The sequence below is a fragment of the Struthio camelus genome, chromosome 16 (genome assembly GCF_040807025.1).
Source record: "Struthio camelus isolate bStrCam1 chromosome 16, bStrCam1.hap1, whole genome shotgun sequence".
NCBI classification, from domain to species: Eukaryota; Metazoa; Chordata; class Aves; order Struthioniformes; family Struthionidae; genus Struthio; species Struthio camelus.
This window is the reverse complement of record NC_090957.1, coordinates 4,603,335-4,619,771: the sequence shown is the minus strand read 5'-3', so window position 1 is coordinate 4,619,771 and position 16,437 is coordinate 4,603,335.

The following is a 16,437-nucleotide window of genomic DNA, read 5'->3' as shown; positions in this document are numbered from 1 at the left end:
AAATTCGACATGCAGGCCTTTGGCATTTTGGTGGAAAACCGAATGGGCCTCTCTGGCTAAAACAGTTTTTGCAATGGGAACAGCAGTGAAAACAGAGACCAGCCTATCCACCCTATCATTACCCTCTCCAAGTCCAATATTCCATTTATGACTTCGTATGTGGATTATAGAATAGGGATTTTCTCTAAGCTTCACTGCCTTTCTGAGTTGGACATCTTTGATAAATGCATCCTCGATTCGCTCAACAATGCCCGTTACATAAAGTGAATCAGTTACAATATTTAGAGGCCCCATCAAGTTCATCATGGCCCATACGACGGCAGTCAGTTCCATGGTCTGTAAAGTATCCTCCTGTCTTGCATGTAACAATTCCTGTTTCCATGAACCGTTGTCTTGCCATGTAACGGCAGCCCGTCGCGATTTACGTCCTGCATCAGTATATGCTGTTACCGTGTCTTTTATAGGGTTCTTTTCTCTTTTTGGGAATGTCATCCAGTTCCATTGCCCGATCCATCGTAATAATGGGGACTCAAAGCTATTAGTCTCAATCACACAACCAGCACCAAGCAACGCCTCTTGCAAATGTTCACTATTCTGTAGATACCATTGTAAAGAGTCTTTTCTTTGCATGGGTAAATATATTGTGGAAGGCTGGCAACCTTGAACTTGTAAAATTCTTTCCCGTCCTCATTTTATCAAATCCGCCAAATTTTCCACTTGTTGTACCAAGGTTTTAGCCTGCTGTAAAGCAGGGGATACCCATTCAAGAATACCCAATTCCCCGGTTTTCTTTAATTGCATGAGAGCTCCAATCAGGTACCGATGCCCTAACCACACAGCAAGATCAATCGGAACAGTAGCATCGAGTCGATGTACATGTCCTGTAATAGCGCGTTCTACAATTTGCTGTATGAGAGTTTTCTGATAAGGGGTAACTCTAAGTTCTTTCGTAGGGTCCGTACCTTTCAATAATGGACGGAGTCCTTCTAGCAATTCATTTGGTATACCCACTATGGGCTGTAGCCACTGCAAGTCTCCTAAAAATCTTTGTGCATCATTAAGAGTCCGTAGTCGCGACTGCAACTGTAATTTCTGAGGGGACACAGTTTTGTCAGTAAGCACCCATCCTAAATATTTCCATGGTGACGACTGTTGAACCTTATCTGAAGAAATTACCAGATTAGAACATTGTAACACTCGTTGGATGTGTTCAATCTGCTTGTCAGAAAAGGGGCGCAGCTTGAGCAAATAATATATCATCCATGTAATGATAAATTATAACATGTTTCCATTGTTCTCGAAAGGGCTGTAGTGCAGCAGCTACATATAATTGACACAAGGTGGGGCTATTAGGCATACCCTGTGGTAATACTGTCCATTCAAATCGTTGATCTGGGCCCTCTCTGTTAAGGGAGGGTAAGGTAAAAGCAAACCGTTTTTGATCCTGAGGATGTAAATCAATTGTAAAAAAGCAATCCTTTAAATCAATACTTAGCAGAGACCAACACTCTGGAATCATGGCTGGATTAGGTAGCCCTGGCTGTAAAGCACCCGTCGGTTCCATCTGATTATTAATCTCTCTCAGATCATGTAACAATCGATATTTACCTGACTTCTTTTTTATGACAAATATTGGAGAATTCCATGGACTAGTGGACAAACATAAATGACCTTGTTGAAATTGCTCTTTGACCAATTGATGAGCATGAAATAGACTTTCCCGTTTTAATGGCCATTGCTTAACCCATACCGGTGTGTTGGTAGTTCAGGTAATGGGAATTGGGAAAGTCCAAGCAATGGCTAATAGGCCAAAGGGTGCTCATTCGTAAGTACAACCGCCAACTGTGAGAGTATATCCCTTCCAATTAGACACTGCACAGTTGGTGGTAGTTGTACCACAGAAAACACAGCAGAAACTTGACAACCCTCCAGCTTTACTTTTAACGTAGGTGTTCTCTGAGCAAATGTCATACCCCCAACTCCAGAAACCGTAGTACCTGATGGAAACAGGGGCCATCCTTGGGGCCACTGTGATGGAGTAATTATACTAGAATCTGCCCCAGTGTCCAAAAGGGCCATAAGGATCAGTTCTTGATTGTCATAACCAATCTCAACCTTGCGTCTAGGTCGATCATTTAATGTCAAGGTTAAAAGAGTCAGTCCCCCTGAAGAGCCGAATCCTTCATCACCTCGATCCTTATCAGTTAACGACGGCATTCCCTTTGTAAGTTGTTCCAATGGGATCAACTGAGCGATACGTTGTCCATTGGTTATCCGTATGGGAGGAAAAGGGGTATATAACATTATCATTATTTCTCCGGTGTAGTCAGCGTCAATAACGCCAGGTAAAACAAAGAGTCCCAGCATTGATGCCGATGACCTGCCGAGTAATAATGCCCCCACAAACTTATTTTGAATCACCACAGGACCATACACTCCAGTGGGAATTCGATGTGGCTGAGTATTTAGGAGACTAATGTCTACAGCGGATGCCAGGTCAAGTCCGAGACTCCCTCTTGTTGCTGGTCTGAGGCGGGAGACGCTACCTGCTGTGCAGCAGCTACTTGTGTCTGCACGCGGCTGCTCCGATTTGCGCTCCCAACGGAGTTTCCCGAACGACGGCGGCAAGCTCCAGAGTTATGAGTGTCCGAACGGCACTTTACACACCAAACTCCGGAAGCGGTGCACTCTTTTCGGACGTGACCCAAAATTCCGCATCAAAAGCATCTAACTCGAGCAGTTCCTTGATATGTTTTCTGTCGAGTAACGACTGACGCTTGGAGAGGTGCAAGAGCTGCTGACACTTGAGTCTGAGATGCCTTAGCTTGTTCTTGTAACCCAACCCCCAACTGCTTTATAGCCTCTACTACTAAAGCTTGAGGTCCAGTGGGCACCTGAGCCATCCTTTCTAATGCTTCCTCTATTGTCCAATTGGCACCAAGAGTGCTCAAAATATTACGAGTAGTAGTATTACAATTTTGTAAGGCACACTGTTTTAACAAGGTTCCTCGCATATGTTCAGGAACCCCAGCTCTCTCTGTAGCTGCAGCAGCCTTGTCTATGAATGCCCCAAACGTTTCGTCCCTGCCTTGTCTTATACCCATATAAACTGGAACGCCCCCCGGTTCTTTCACTCGATCAATAGCTCTCCTTACTAGTTGCATTGCCTCTCTCAACTTATCTGCACCTATCATTGCTTGTGCTTCAGTGCGTAAAAATGGTCCAAGTCCCATAAGTTCCTCTACAGTCACTCCCTGCAACGGATCCCCAGGCTGTCTCTGAATTGCAACGGATTCATGCACTAAACTCTGCCAATGAGCATTAAACAACAATTGCTGATGCTGGGTAAATATCAATCGAATTATCCCTCGGCAGTCAGCAGGTAATAAAATTTGTGTACTCCAGATATAATCTAACATTTGTTTCGCTGGCTCGCTATGGACTCCAAATTGACTGACCGTGGCGCGCAATTGGGACAATAATTTCCAATCCAAGGCTGAAACTGTCGCTTGCACACCGCCTCCCGGAATTGCTGGAATGTGACAGGACAGGCTAGCTGTGCAGCCACTTGCAATACCTCTCCATCCCCCCGCTCCAGCCCTTCCCGAGCTAGCGCAGCCCAAGCTTCTCTGCATTCCTTTGCCATAGCCTCAGCCAGGTCCGCTTCCGCCCCTGGAGTTGGCTCCGACAGAAACGGATTAGTAGGGCTGCTTGATGTGTCCTTGGGAGCAAACTCACTCTCGGGGGCTGAGGGTACAGAAGGTTTAAATCCATCAGTAGAAGGAGGAGGCGATGGAGGCAAGTATACGGTAGACACACTTGGGGGTAAGGGGGCATCTCGCGGCCAGTCTATCCCGTACGTCTTATTCTTTTCATGAGCAGCAGATGCCTGTTCAGCCACCCTCTGTTCTGCCTGATATCGTAATAACTCATTATGTACAGCCCTCCATGGTTTTCCAAATTTTTTGGCTGACTTATCCCCATCAATTGCAGCCTCCCATAACCTATCACCCAATTTACGCCACTCAGATAATTCGTGAACAGTATGCGGGTTCTGAAAACAGCCCTGGGAGTGCCCATAAGCTAACAACCCAGGAAGATCCTTTTGTAAATCGATCTCCCTAATTTGTCTCTTTTGTAAGAGACATGTACATAAATCATATGCTGCTTGCCTCTGCATACCTGAATATCGTCAGCGCGCGCTGTTGCAGCTCTCCAAGGTCTCGGCAGCACGTTTCAGCCGGGTACGCCGATGCGAACGCCCGGGGCTCGACACAGTTTTCTTCGCTGTGTTTTAGCCGTCCTCGCTGCAAAGGACCTGACCACTCGTTGCTCCGTCGTGGATCACGTCGGGTCACCATTTGTCGGAGAACAACGGGAGACAAGCACATCCGATGATGATCAACAAGTCTCAGTTTATTCAGAATTATCTTATGACTTATATAACAGAGTTAATTAGCTCATACATATTGCAAAAGCCAAGCTCCTTATAGGTGGCTACAGTAGAAGGCATTGTTATCTATTAAATGGATACAGTAGAAGGCTATGCATCTTTTCCCAAGACACTAGTAGCAAGTCATGTACCTTTCCCAGGACACTAGTAGCAAGTCATGTACCTTTCCCAAGACACTAGTAGCAAGTCATGTACTTTTCTCAAGACACTGGTATCTACATTATTTTCTAGTTTCTAAACCAAGGTCCTGCATTCCGTGTCTAGCTACATTTAAGCAGGTCTTGTGATCTTGTTGTCATGCCCCTTGTCACGGAGCCACTATTCAATAATATCTTCCACATTTCCTCAGGTGAATGTGTGTGTGCTGGGCTAGCTGGCTGTTGCTGCACCCCTCCCAGGTGCTCCCTGCAGGGCCCCAGGCTGGCGGTGCTGCTCTGCAGAGCGAGTGGGCTGTGGGGCCCCAGGGCCCCAGGGTGACTCCTGACTCAGCTCTGGCCCGTGCTGGTCAGGGCAGGAAGCAGACCCAGGCAGACATGGCTCAACATCCCTGATGCTGCTGGCACGTGTCTGTGCTCATGGATGGTGCTCAGAGTGACCCCAGGGTGTTTGCAGTGGCACACGATGTGTTCATGTGTGCACTAGCTCCAGCCTGTGGTGTTTTTTTGAGGGTGCATGAGTCACTCTCCAGTCCCCCTTCCCTGTGCTTCCTGAGTCCCCACTGCCTCTGCTGGGAATGCAGAGAAACTCTGGCTTCCCTATGCGTACCTGGACTTAGCATTTTACCTTTGGGTGACTGCATCATGGGCTGTCCCTCACTTTGTGAAGCTCCGCTCACTGCCCACCCCCAGGCACACGCTGTCTCTGGAGATCCCCTGAGCTCTCCTGGTGGCTCAGGTTCCGCTCCAGAAGGATGGGCATCTGTCATCAGCACTGTCACCTGTGCGACAGCCCCAAGCAGGCAGTTCACCATCTCCACTAGCACTGGTCACTGAGAAATGAGTCGTGAATCCAGCCATTGGTCCCTACCACATCACACTGGGACTCTGAGCTTGTCCCCTGGAGGCCATGGAGTACACAGGCAGAGCAGCAGGCCCTTTTCTGGTGCAATTGCTGGGGCATATTTTTGACTCCCTCTTCTGAAGAAAAGCCAGACTTGAGGCACATCTCTGAGGATATCCCCTTTTATTTTTACCTGGTCAGCCGGTACTCACAGGAACACCCACGGGAACACAACCCTACAACCACCATGCGGAGAGAACTCTTGGGCTATATACACGCACACTAGAGCACAGCAGGACAGTGGGGAAATGAGGAGACCAACCCCCAAAAGAGAAAGTCCTTCTGCTGTAGGTGGGCATGTCTCCAGAAAAGCTGCAGCCCTCACACAAAGGTTGTAGTGAGGAAATGGCTGCTGTGGCAATGGGAGAACGGTCCTGAGGAGCACAGGGTCTGTCCCCACAGGCTGCTCCCACTCTGCTTTGAGCGTTGGAGCACAGTAGAGGGAAGGGACGAGGCCGTGGTGAATCCTGGCCGCCACCCTCACAGGAGAGGGGTGCGAGATAACACCCTGATTGTGGCCAAGGCAGCTGAATTGCCCTAATGCACATGGGACACAAGGCCTCACCCTGTCTGTGCTCATCTGAGCCTGACTCTGTTGCCATGGGCACCCTTGGTGGCAGTGCCAAAAGAGGGGCTGCAAAGGGAAACACTTACACTCCTTACACTGAGGGCATCCGAGGGAGCTCAGGCTAGCAGGTTCTGAAGTTCCCCCATCTCTGCTGATGAAGGGAGAAGCCTGGCTTCCTGCTTCAACAGGGTCTCTGGGTCAGACTTGGAAGAGCGCTTCCTAAGGATAAGTGCATTTTTTCTTTTGCAAGAGTGTAACAGAGAAAAGTGAGACAGGAAGAAATGAACAGCACTCATCTTTGATGCCAAATAGCCTTGGAGTGAGGAGTAGATGCACGTTGGACAGTTACTGGTGCTGGCATTGTAGCCAGTGAAGCAGTTTCCTGAGGGCATCCTTGGGCCCCTTGTTCCGCAAGCTGTAGCTGAGGAGGTTCACTGCTGGAGGCACCACCGCCTACAGAAGAGCCAGCACCAGATCCAGAGCTGGGGAGGAGGTGGAGGGGGGCTTCAGGTAGGCAAACACTGTAGTGCTGAGAGAAAGGGAGACCAGGGCCAGGTGCGGGAGGCACATGGAAAAGGCTTTGTGCTGGCCCTGCTCAGAGGGGATCCTCCGCACAGCAGTGGAGATCTGCATGTAGGACGGCACAGTGGAAACAAAGCACTCAAAGCCCAAACAAACACTAGCCGCAATAACCCCAGCTTCCCTGAGGGAGGATTCTGAGCAGGAGAGCCCGAGAAGCTGGGGAATTTCACAGAAGAACTGGCGCAGGACATTGCTTTGGCAGCTGCTGCCACTTTGACACAAGCTCTGCTGCCCAGGAGGGTCCCGTAGTACAGGGGTCTGCAGATGGCAGGGAAGCGGTTATGGGCCATGACAGTGAGAAGAGAACACTCTGGTGATAACAAGAACAGGAGCAGAAAGAGCTGGGCAGCACATCCTGAATAGGAAATAGGCCTGGTGTCCCCGAGGGAATTGGCCATGGATTTGGGGACAGTGATGGAGATGGAGTCAAGGTCAAGGAGGCAGAAGCTGAGGAGGAGGAAGTACCTGGGGGTCTGGAGGTGCTGGTCGCAGGCTACAGCTGTGATGCTGAGGCGGTTGCCCAGGAGGGCAGGCAGGTAGATGCCCAGGAAGAGTGTGAAGTGCAAGAGCTGCAGCTCCCGTGTGTCTGCGAACGCCAGGAGGAGGAACTCGTTGAGGGAGCTGCTGTTGCCTAGATGTTCTCTCAGGGCACAGGGGGACTGCTGGAGAAGGAAGAGATGTTGACAAGTTAGGACAGACTTCTATGAATAAAACTTTCTCCTAACCGTCTCGCCTGATCCCAAAATATACACACCTCTCTGCATGTAAGAAAACTCCTGTTATTTCCCTTGGCATAACCTTGATTAAACTACTCCAAGCCTCAGTAGTGAAGCCTGCAGGCCTAAGCTTGAACTTTAACCAAACCTGTGGGCTACTGCTGACACAACAACTGCAGAAGCAGCCAGAATCAGCCCTCCAACATACAGAACACAATGGACAGAGGTCACGGTTAACCTTTGAGAAGATACAGAACACAACGGACAGAGGTCTCGGTTAACCTCCGGATAAGATAAGGCACTTTGAAGCAGGAACACAGCAACTGTCCTGGGATGTAGACATGAACCGTTTAAAAAGAAAGAGACCAGCAACTCAGGAAAGAAGACTGGAAGAGACTGTCACTGGCAGGCGGGGAAATAAGACTGGAAGGAGTATAATTAGCCCAGAATGTCTTTGTTCTGGGTCCCTCTTTGGAGGCACCCAGCTCGAGCTGAAACAAACGATCGTATTAGAGTCTGACTTTGACTTAGTGGTGAATGCCTGCGGACCTTTATACCAGTTTGGCGACCCAGATGGGACCGAGGCTTCTCTGTTTGGTGTGACTCTGTGGAGCAACCGCTGGCAGCATATGTGTGAGTTCACCTTATGGATTGCTCCTCAGGGTCGCACTGATCAGGGATACCAAATTTCCACCACTAAGTATTTTATTTGGGGCTCGAGTCCCTTGAAAAAGGAAAAAAAGCAGGTTATCTGGGGTTCAAGTTCCTTGAAAGGAGGGGAAAAAAAAGAAGAAGAAAAAAGGGGTTGGGGGTTTGAAAAAGGGAAGAGGGAAAAAAAAGTGGGTTCAAGTCCCATAGTGTGCACACTGAAAGGGGTTGAGTGAAGGGGTTTGAGTTCTCCTCAAAAAAAAAAGCAAAAAAAAAAAAGCAAGAAATTTGAGTTTGAGTTCTACCCCACAGATAAAACACCTTCCGGGGAGACTTCCCGAGACTGGGTGAGTACTACATTTTCTATGTTCCTCTAAGCTTTTACAATTAGGTGGAGTGGGAGAGGAGAAGAAAGAAACAGAGAAAAAAAAAAAGAGAAAGGAAAATAGGACCTGGATTAAGTGCCCCAAAGGGGACACCCTTGGCAGAAATTATTACTATTTGGAAACATATTGCAGGGATTGCAGGTATGTCATGGAGACAATGAATAATTTTGTGCCGGGAGGACTGGGCTTTTATTAGTCATGATGGCAATGCAGCCGAATGCTGGCCGGCAAGTGGTAGTTTTGATTCACAAGTATTAACTTTCTTACGGCACCAGCTTGAGGATCATTATCCTGGTCAACTGGATTACTGGTATGTGTGGGACAACTGGGCATATGAACGCCAGAAGGACAGCACAATCTGAACAATGGTGATGCATGCAGAAAGTAGCAGACAGCCAGTGCATGGTAGTAATGATAATGGCAATGGGAATGCTAAGAAGATTAGAAAGGTGAATGAGAATGGAAGTTATGAAGAATGTGAGGAAGGGAAAAATAATGATGAAGGAGGGGCTGCTTCCCCGTTGTCTCCTGCCCTCCCATTACCAACTGCGAATGCTGAAATACAAGCCCCCTTATGGGCAGTCCCAAAAGCTGGTGCCCTGTGAGAGGGGGGAGCAGGAGTAGCCCAAGTGTTTACTGCTCGAGTTTATGGACCCTGGGGACAGCAGGATTTGATTCTGTGGGGGCAACAGACCCCTCGGTTGCAGGAGGATCCTGAGAAGGTCATTCGAATTGTGAAAGGCATCTTTCAGGCATATGAAATACGCCTACCTGGGGAGATGTACAGATGTTAGTAGACACTCTGTTTACACCCGATGAGAAACACGTGATTTTAGCTGCCAATCAACATTAGGCAGAACAGGGAGGGGATCCTGAGGCTCGTACCCACCCTGGCCCACTATAGATCTTTGGTGGGATTATTGGAATGATGCGGATCACAGGCAGCTTAGACAGGCTCGGAGAGGATTGGAGGAAGCTATTAGGCTTGCAGGTGTTAGACCAGGGAATTGGTCAAGGGTAAGGGAATGTCAACAACAGCCTACTGAACACCCATCCGCATATCTGTTGCGTTTGTTTAAGCAAATGTGACTGTATGGGGGTGGAGTGGACCCAGAAGCTGAGGCTCAGAGATGATTAGTTGTGTCTACTTTTGTTGATCAAGCTGCCCCAGATATAAAAAAGTCTTTTTCTAAACATGTGCCTGATTGGCCAGGAAAGACTGCAGATGAGATTGTCCGCTTGGCAACCTTTGTATATAACAGACGTGATGCTAAGAAATTAGAGGAGGAAAACCATAAATTGAAAAAGGAAGAAGCGACAATTGTGGCTGCAGTCATGTGAGGAGCTATTTACTCCCTGTGAGTGCAGAACTGGGCTTTTTATAGGACCAGGTCATGGATCTTTTCCTGGACGGTGGACGGGTGGGATGGCAGCAGGACGAGGAGTCATGAGGGGAGGAAGGGGAATTCCATTAACTTCTGCACCTGGGTTAGGTTCTTGGGAGGGTTATTATTGTGGGAAGTGAGGACATATGCAGCGTGAGTGCCCAAGCTGTGCACGAATTCAGCCACAGTCAGGGGTGAATCCTCCTTCGGGAGAAAATCAAGATGTAGGCCGAACTGATGAATGACTAGTTGAGGAGGAATATCCTTGTGCTTGTATTCGATGTGTATGTATGTTTTTGGATGTAATCCCTTTGGCTAGTCAGGGCCGCATAACCAGGAAAGTGGCTGGAAAGCAAGTAACCTTTCTAGTGGCTACCGGGGCTACTTTATCTCTTTTGAATTATACAGATAAAGGGTTGTGTTCTGGGGAGGTCTGGAAAATATGGGGTGTGATGGGGGGAGGAGAAAAACCCCTGAGCAAACCATTACTGGCAGTTATAGATGCAAAAGCAATATGGAATCAATGTGTTTTGGTTGAAGAATCCCCTGTGTGTTTCTTAGGGCGGGCTTTGTTACCAGCACTTGCTGTAGAGACATGGGCAAGTGCCAGCGGTATGGATTTGGTAATTATGGGTGTTTCAGAAGTCGGTGCATCAGAAGTGCAAGTTCCGGTGGCAGATGTTCCTCTTGAACTAGGTGTTCAAGCACTCCTCCACTGCTGTGCCTGCTAAACTGTGGAGTGGGAAAGGAACAGGCGTGGGCTTGCTTTTATCTGCAGAGCCTGTATCCATAACAACTCTCCAAGGCCCCATCCAGCTGTAAAACAATATGCTATCCCGCATGAGGCAGAAAATTGTTCCAAAGCAGATGGATACCTATGTAGAACAGGGGATTCTGAAGCCCTGCATTTCTCCTTTCAATACACCCATTTTACCGGTACATAAACATCGCCTGGACAGTGATGGCGATCCTGAGTATCGATTTGTACAGGATGTACATGCTATTAATCACTATGTTGTCGGTTTTAACTCCAATTCCTGTATGGGCTAAGGGGTCTACAGTAATAGATTTAAGTTCTGCTTTCTTTAGTATACCTGCAGGAGAAGAGAGTCAACTTTTGTTTGCATTTACCTGGAAAGGACAACAACTGACCTGGACACGACTTGCACAAGGATTCACTGGCTCACCAGTGAATTTTTACTTGGTTGCTGCGGAAAGGTTTACATAACATTGTTTTATCCTGTGATTCCGTGTTAATACAGTATGTAGACGATTTATTGCTTGCTAGGAGAACAAAAAATGCTTGTACTTCACATACAATAATTTTGTGTACAGCCTTAGCTGAAAAGGGACATCGTGCATCCCCACCTAAGCGCCAGTTCTGTCAAGAAAGAGTAAAATATTTAGGATTGATTCTAACGGAAGGAAAACGATCTCTCCATCCTGAACGCATTAAAGCAATTGAAGCTCTACCTTGACCTGTGACGAAAAAGCAGATTAGAGGTTGTTTTTAGGGGCAGTAGGCTTCTGTAGACCATGGATTCCCGGGTTGGGGGACTTAGTAAACCCATTAGTGGGAGCAACTGAACAGGAAGCAGTAGAACCTATAAAGTGGACAGTCAGAGAGATTTGGCATTTAACAAAATTAAGGAGGCATTAGGTAAATCCCTGGCTTTAGGGCTCCCCCATTATAAAAAACCTTTCCAGCTGTACATTCATGAACAACAAGGGGTTGCCAGTGGAGTGCTGACTCAAATGCCAGGTCCTCAACCCAGAGCAGTCGCGTATTATGCAGTACAATTGTATGCTGTCCTTCTGGGGACTCCTGGATGTATGTGTGCGGGGGCTGCTGCAGGAATCATTGTTGGGAAATGTCGAACCATAGTTCTGGGACTATAGCAGATTGGTGTAAGTTGCAACATCCGTTGCAGTCATCTGTGATGGCATTAGGGAAAAGACAATGGCTAATATCAGACGTGTTACCTCGGTGGGAGGAGATGAATGAGCAAGACCCACCGATTAATAGTAGACCCTTTAGGGGTACGTCAAGGAAATACAAGGCCTTAGTTGCATTCAAGCCCAACTTTGGCTACAAACAGTAGCTGCATCCCTCACAAGGGAAGGAGAGAATGGTATACTTCCCGCAGAAAGCCGAAACTTGATATGGGAAAAGAGTACCATATCTGAAGGGAAATATCCAGCTTGGTGGCAAATGCTTAATTTGCCATTCGATAAGGAGCAAAAAGTGATAACTGCTCTCGTTCTCACTATTCAAGCAGCACAGGTCTCTACAATCTAGCCTATTGTGCCTCTAGGCTGGATCCATGGGGATGTTGCATTACATCCTTTGGAAAACAGGGGATGGGCACAGCACATTCGTGATAAGTGGAACACTATAGATTTAGCCTCCTGGATGGGTTGGGATCAATTAGGATTTGTACGTGAAGGTAATGCCCTACAAACTCAAGACATTTGTTTAGCCACGGAACACAGTGTTTGCCATGTTGGGGTGCAGACCCAAAGTGCAAATGAGAAGGTAACTTTGGTCTCTCCTGGGAAGGGTTGTCTATGTTTGTGGAGTCAGGGCAGCACTGTTATAATTGATGGTGCAATGTTGTATCACAATAATAGTTTAAATTTGTGCATGTGTAACTGTACAATGGTAAAGGGATGTGGCTACAATTATACAAGCCCCGTAACAACTCACCAGTTACTCCAGGGAAATTATTCATGGATTCAAGAATTATCACCAGTACCGATTGGAATGCATCTCAGGTTAGTGAAGGAATTATTACACCATGAGCAGTTGCGGACGTTTCTCCAGAAGGTCAAAGAAACAGGGAAAAGTACCCTGATGACTGCAGAGCATGATACACAACAGAGTCAAGCGATACTTGAAAGAACCAAAAAAAAGTCACAGAGCATAAATGGTGGGAAACTTTAGGTGGTCTCCCACCACTTCTGGCTTGTATAATTGTTTGCTGCATGCTGTAGTGATTCTGTTCTGTCTGATCATTGTGTGCTTTGTGCTCCCCTTGGGATTGTATATAAAATTGTGAAGGCTGGCTGCTCGTCTTGAAAAATGGCTATATTACAAAGACAAACAGCCAGAAAAACAACGGGGGGATTTGTAAGAAAACTACTGTTAATTCCATTGGCCTAACCTTGATTAACTTAGCATCAGTGCCTAAAGTAGATGAAGCCTGCAGGCCTCAAGGCTGAACTGTCCTTGAACTCCAGAAACATTGCGAAGGATGTGACCTTGCCAGTGCTGTAACTGCCAAACCAGTTAAAACTAGCTGACAAAGATACAAAACTAGCTCATGAGGCTACAAAGTAGACTGCAGGAGACAAGATGGGATGCACGTGGGTTGGGCTTGACCTTGGAGGAGATAAGGGCCTGGGAGAAACAAGGACATGGCATCCATCCTCAGTTACACCAAAGCGGCATGGCTCCAGTGTGCACATCAGCAGATGACCGAGTGCTCAGCCCACAGCACTGCTCCTTGGGGTGGGTAACAATAGGCCCATTGACAGGTCGTTCTGTGGGGAATGGCTCCACAGCACCTAGATGTTTACAGTGTGGATCTGTGGTGTGGCTTCTCTTTTGCATGGCCTTGTCAATCATGGGCTGGTTAGAGGGTGTGCCCCTAGGCTTCAGCAACCCCACAGGTGGGGGCTCTGGCCCTAGTGCACTCAGGGTTCCTTCACTCTTGGGGAGCACCCCAGAGCAAACCTCTCTTCTAGCGGCTGCACCACCCGGAGTCCCACGCTTGCCTGGGTGGCGCCTGTCAGGATCACAGATGTGATGGGATAGCTCACACCCAAGGGAACCCGGCAAGGATGGGATTTAGGCTCTTTCAGAAAACAAAACCAGAAGTCAAGAGGAACATGCCGTAGCTCAATTTGTTTCATCAAAAGTTGAAACTACAAACTGACAACAGCAAGATGGTGGTGAGGTGGCCAAGAGGTTACAGGGATGCACTGCTAATCTATTCTGCACCATGCACACAGCCTCCAACCCCACCCTCCTCAAAGACACTCCTGTTTCTGGCTCAAGACCAACCTGGAAGGAGTGTGTTGGGGCAGTGACAGTCCTGCAGCTCCTGTCCCTACAGGCAAGCCTTTTCAAGCTCCTTCTCTAAGCTGGCAGCAGCTTCCTCTCCACCCTGCTCTCATTTGAGTTCAGTCACAACAAAAGCCCAACTTCCCTGGAGGTACATCTCTGGGGAGTCAGCTCTGGGACAGCAGATCTGCTGGTGGCTGGGACATGCATGTCGCTGTGGGATGTCCTTTCTGGACCATGTGGGATGGCCAGAGAAGCTGGAGAAGAGCATGGAGGATGCGCGGGTGTCCTGTTGCCGCTGAGCTGAGCTGAGCTGTGCCATCTCCTTCCCTGATGGGAAGGACAGAAGAGGGAAGAGTGTGTGTCAGTGCTGGGTGGTCGTGTCCGTACATCTCCTTACTGAACGGGGAGAAGGGAGGGTGCAGTGGCATGGGGCAGTGAAAGAGGCTGGCTGAGCCCCCTGCTCCAGCACCTGGGTGGCGACATGAGAGCTATTCAGACATCTGCCTGATGTGCAGACAGCTCTGCCAGAGACCCCCCCCCCCCACCATGGTAAGGTCAGTCCTTCATCCGCCCCGAGCACAACCTCAGGGGAGAGGACAGTGCTCTCAGTCCAGGCTGCGCTCGAGTCTTGGCCTGACTTGTTGGCTGGAGACAGGCTGAGACTGGAGACAGAGTGGGATGTCCTGGGTCACAGTCGCAGCTGAGCTGCTGACGGGAGAGCAGGGTTCAGCAGCAGCAAGAGCTGGCAAGAGGGGCAAGAGGACCAAAACAACTTGGGGGGTTGCAGGAGCAGGCCTTCCCCTTCTGTGCAGGGACAGAGGGCTGCAAGGTGCTGCAGCTGGGCTGGCCAGGACAGTCTGGTGGGTGAGTAGGTTTGGTAAGGGAAGTGGGGAGGACTGAGACATTTGTGCTGTGAGCTGGTACAGAGGGAATAGGGAACACAAAAGCAAAGTCTGTTTGCAGTGTTCAGCACCATGCTCAGCACACACTGAAACACAGGAAGTTCCACCTGAACAGAAGGCAAAAGTTCTGGACTGTGAGGGTGACTGAGCACTGGCACAGGTTGCCCAGAGAGGCTGTGGAGTCTCCCTCCTTGGAGAGATTCAAAAGCCGTCTGGGTGGGGTGCTGGGCTGCAAGCTTTAGGGGAGCCTACTAGAGGAGGTGAGGCTCTTGGAGGCCCCAGGTGGGGCTGGCCAGGGACATAAAGGCCTGTTAGTGCCCTCAGGGCCCTGACAAACTCTGCGGTCATCTGGATCACAGCAACTCCATAGGTCATCAGCAACCAGGCAGCTGGGCAGGCATTGTGATGTCCTCAAGGGCATCAGAACATTGCCCCAGCCAAGGTGACAGATTTGGGGGAGAGAAGAGGGAGGACAGGAGAGAGGACATGGCTGGTGCCTTGACGGTGAGGTCACTCCTGTCTCAGCATTGTGATAAGGCAGCAGCAGGCAGGCAGCAGGGCAGCTGTTGGGAGGTCACCCAAGGCATATGAGAGCAGGCCCGGTCGGATCAAAGATCCCTGACCCCATCCTCCACCACTGCTGCTGGTCCTTCTCCTCCTAGAACCCTTTCCCTAAGCACAGAGGCCCAGAGACCTTTGGGGGAAGACTGAGGCAAAGGTGGCACACAGTAGCTCCGCCTCATTGCTTTGCTCTCATTAATTCAGCCACCCTATTCAGCAAGGTACCAGTATTTTCCAGTTCAGCCTACACACTTAGCAGAGGAAGCTCTTGTTGTCCTCGACGTCCCTCGCAAGCCTCAACTCCAGCTGAGCTTTGGCCTTCTTGACACCATCCCTACACACCCGGGGCTTGTTTCTGTACTCCTCTGCTGTAGCCTGTCCTTGCTTCCACCTCCTCTATGCTCCCTTTTTTGCACTGCAGTTCCATCATGAGTTCCCGGCTCAGCCAAGTCAGTCGCCTGATACCTCTGTTTGTTTGCCTGCATATCAAGGTGCAGCCTTCTTGTGCTTGGAGGGTGCCGTCCTTACACACCTGCCAGGTTTCTTAAGCTCCTTTGCCCTTCAGACCTGCTTCTACGGGACACCCCAATCAGTTCCCTGACAAGGGTGAAGTCTGCTCACATCAAGCCCACGCTCTGCACTCTGCTGCTCTCCTTCCTTGCTCCCCTCAGGCTCTTGAACTCCATTATTTCATGGGCGCTACAACCAAGGCAGCCACGCACTATCATGGCCACTCCCTACCGGTTTTCAGCTTCCATTGCTAGTCCTTGCGATCCACATTATTCCCTTCACACCCCCAAAAGCCAAGTGCTCAGTGCAACAAACCTGCACACGAGAGTTGAGGTCCCTTCCCATCTTGCAGCCAGGACTGGCAGCAGGAGAGGGAGGCCCTGGCTCCACCCCCTTCTGCCTCAGGAGGGCTACACCAGCTCTTCCCACCTCCCTGGAGTGTCCCCTTGTCACCAGGGGATGTGCTGCCAGGCAAGGGCTGACTCCACTCCTCTGACTGGCTCCTGCAAAGAGTAGGAGGGCCCTGAGACATCGTGACCACAGCTGCGGACAAATAGTTATGGCATGACCTTGGGAGAGAGCTGCCCTGGGAGCAGGC